At 44.9% G+C, this 3,756-nt stretch overlaps 1 pseudogene; it reads left to right on the forward strand.

Annotated features, from left to right (window-relative positions):
- Positions 1–1,042: 1,042 nt before the first annotated feature.
- LOC142461364 (glyceraldehyde-3-phosphate dehydrogenase-like) lies at positions 1,043–1,999 on the forward strand (annotated as a pseudogene).
- The last annotated feature ends 1,757 nt before the right edge of the window (positions 2,000–3,756 follow it).

Here is a 3,756-nt window from a genome sequence, read left to right on the forward strand (position 1 = left end):
TTGTATTTCCCTAATGATGAACGGGTTCAACATCTTTCCGCAGGTTTACTGGTCATGGATGCATCTTCTGGGGTAAAATGTTGACACTGCCATTTCCCCCTGCTGCCCTGTGGGCTCTTTGTCTTTTTGTTGGGGAATGGTAGGAGTTCCTTGTAGAATCTGGATATGAAATACTTGTCAGATAAATAAATGGCTTCTAAATAGTTTTTTCCATTTGTTAAGTTCTCTCATCTTTGTTGATAATGTCCCTTTGATGCAGGAAAACTGTTACTATTCATGAAATTCCATTCATCTTTTTTTGCCTTTTGTTGTTTGCGCTTTTGGTATCAAACTAGGTACCAAAGGACGACCGCTTGGCATTTTTTGGAAGAGTTTTATGACTTTCGCTCTTTCGTGGGTCACGGATCCCTTTTGAGTTCCCTTTCCTGTTCCTTTCATCAATGATATCCATTCTTGTGGGGACGCAGTTGTCTTCGCGCTGGTTATTAAGGAAAGTCTTCTTCCCGATGTGGACGGAGGAAGTTGTTCAGGCCCTTCACGTGCTGATGGGCCATGACTCAACCCGAGAAAAGTCCGTCACAAGCATAAACCAAACCAGCTGCAAGCATAACTAAAAATGAATAGTTGGCATTTGAAATGTATGCCTGTGTCCCTAAGAAAATCAGGAGTCATTAAAAAGAAATGGAATGCATAACGACTAACGAGCTGGAATGGCCTGGTATTGGTCATTCTTAGTTACGCAGTCACATGGTTTCCTAGGCTGGGCATGACAAAGTCAACAGAAACGGCATCACATTCATTGTCTATAAAGAACATTCCAAGATCTGTCTTGAAGTACAATGCTGCCTGTGACTGGATAATATCTATTCACCTACAAAGAAGTCTAGGTAATAGAAGCACTATTTAAGTTTACTCAAAAGAATTAAATTCTACCAACATCTTCAGTCTGAAGTTGATTAAACATGAAACCAAGGTTCTGATCCTCCTCGTGTAGCAGGTAGCGCATCTTCCCATGCAGTCGCGGCCACATCCCCGAGACACTATGGTGAAGGTCAGAGTCAACGAATTTGGCTGCATTGGGCACCTGGTCACCAAGGCTGCTTTCAACTCTGGCAAAATGGACATTGTTGCCATCAATGACGCCTTTGTTCACCTGAACTACATGGTCTACATGTTCCAGTATGATTCCACCCACGGCAAGTTCAATGGCACCGTCAAGACTGAGAACAGGAAGCTTATCATCAATGGGAAGTCCATCTCCATCTTCCAGGCGCGAGATGGGGTGAGGCTGGTGCCGAGTATGTCGTACAGTCCGCCGGTGTCTTCACCACCAGAGAGCAGGCTGGGGCTCACTTGAAAGGTGGTGCCAATAGGGTGATCACCTCTACCTCTCCTGCGATGCCCCCATGTTCATGATGGGCGTATGATGGGAGAAGCATGACAACTCCCTCAAGATTGTCGGCAATGCCTCCTCCACCACCAGCTGCTTGGATGCCCACCCCGCCAAGGGCATCCATGACAACTTTGGCATGATGGAGGGACTCATGACCCCAGTCCATGCCATCTCTGAGACCCAGAAGACCGTGGGTGGCCCCTTTGAGAAACTCTGGCTTGGTGGCCGTGGGAAAGCCCAGGACATATCTCTGCTCCTGCGGGCACTGCCAAGGCTGTGAGCAAGGTTATTCAGAATTGAATGGGAAGCTCTCTGGCATGTCCTTCCATGTCCCCACCCTAATGTACCTGTCACGGATATCACGTGCCATCTGGAAAACTCTGCTAAGTACAATGACATCAAGAACGTGGTGATGCTGGCTCCTTATGGTCCCCTAAAGGGCATCCTGGGCTACACTGAGGACCAGGTTGTATCCTGTAAATTCAACAGTGGGGCTGGCATTGCCCTCAACGACCCCTATGCAAGTTCATTTCCTGGTATGACAATGAATTTTGCTACAGCAACAGGGTGAGAGGACCTGATGGTCCACTGACCTTCAAGGGGTAAGAACCCCCTTGGGCCACCAGCCCCAGCAACAGCACTAGAGGAAGAGAGACCCTCAGCTGCTGGGGAGTCTTTGCCCCAACTCGGTCCCCCGACCCACTAGGAATGTCCCCTCATCGAAAGTGTCTCTCCAGACCCCTTGAGGAAGGGGAGGGCTTAGAGCCTTGTCATGTACCATCAATACAGTACACCATACCCTGCCCCCAAAAAAGAATGGAATCAAGATGCATTGATAATTTTGTCAATTAGCATGAAAAGGTTAAAAATGAAGAGAAAGGATCACTAGTTGGAATAGATGGTCTTGTGGCAGATACAAAGTTAGAGACTGCGTGATAGAAACTCACAAGGCTGATGACTTCTTCATTGCAAATAACACCTTTACAACAACATGAACAGTGATTGTACACCTGGACCTAGCCAGATGGCATACCGAGAGATAAAACTGACTCTACCTGTGGGAAGAGAAGATGGGGAATCTTAGTACCATCAGCCAAAATAAGGCCAGGGGCTCATATGTAAGTTCAGGCTGAAGCTGACGAAAATTAAAACAAGTCCTAAGAGCCAAAAGACAACCTCGAGTATATTCCACTTAAATTTAGAGAACATCTCAAGAGTAGATTTGTCACATTGAACCCTAATGACAGAGGACTTGATAAGCTATGGGAAGACATCAGGAACATCAGACAGGAACAAAGGAAATGACCAACAAAAATAGGAAAGAAAAGGCTACAGTGGGGATCAGAAGAGACCTGGAAACATACACTTGAACAATGAAAAGCTAAAGCGAGCAGAAGAAGTGATGAGGTAAAAGAGCTGAAGAAGGAAAATATCACAGGGCAGCTAGAGACGACCAAGTGTTATAAAGAAATTTATAAAGTCTGGAGTTAGAGAACCAAAACGGAAGATTATCTTCAATAGACCTCAATATTCAAAGATCCCACTGACAAACATTGAGCAATGCAGGACACATCAAAAGAAGACAGAAGGAACACACAGAATCACTGTGCCACACAGAGCTGCTGAATGTTCAGCGATTTCAAGAGATAACATACAGTCATGCACTTATCGTATTTAATGAAGAAGTCTCAGCTAAACTGAAGGCATTAGCCAACAACAAGGCTGCAGGGGTTGACGGAAAACCAATCGCAGTGTTTCAACCAGCTGATGCAGCACGGACAACATTTATTTGTTGATGCTAGGAAGTGTGGAAGACAGGTCACTGGCTAAGCAACTGGAAGAGACCCCTATTTCCAAAGAAAGACGGCCCAACAGAGTGTAGAAATTAGGAAGCAATGTCATAAATATAACATGAAAGTGAAAATTTGCTGCAGATAATTTAAAAACAGCTGCAGCAGTACATGAACAGGGAGCTGCCAGAAATTCAAGCCAAATGTGGCACATTAGATGGATTTTGGCTAAAATCAGAGCATTCCAGAAATACATTTATGTGTGCTTTATTGACTATGCAGAGGCATTTGACTATGTGGATGATTGCAAACAATGAATCATTTAAAGAAGAATGGGAATTCCAGAACATGGCTTTGTGCCTAGATCAAGAAGCAGGCGTTCACACCGAACAAGGGAATGTTGTGTGATTTAAAATCAAGAGCGGTGTGTGTGTGTGTGTGTGTGTGTGTGTGTGTGTGTGTGTGTGTCGAGGTTATACCCTTACACCAAACTGATTCAACTTCCATGCTGAGCGAATAATCAGAAAAACTGGATTATATGAAGAACACAGCATCGTGATTAGAGGAAGACTC

Source organism: Tenrec ecaudatus, chromosome 1 (genome assembly GCF_050624435.1).
Source record: "Tenrec ecaudatus isolate mTenEca1 chromosome 1, mTenEca1.hap1, whole genome shotgun sequence".
NCBI classification, from domain to species: Eukaryota; Metazoa; Chordata; class Mammalia; order Afrosoricida; family Tenrecidae; genus Tenrec; species Tenrec ecaudatus.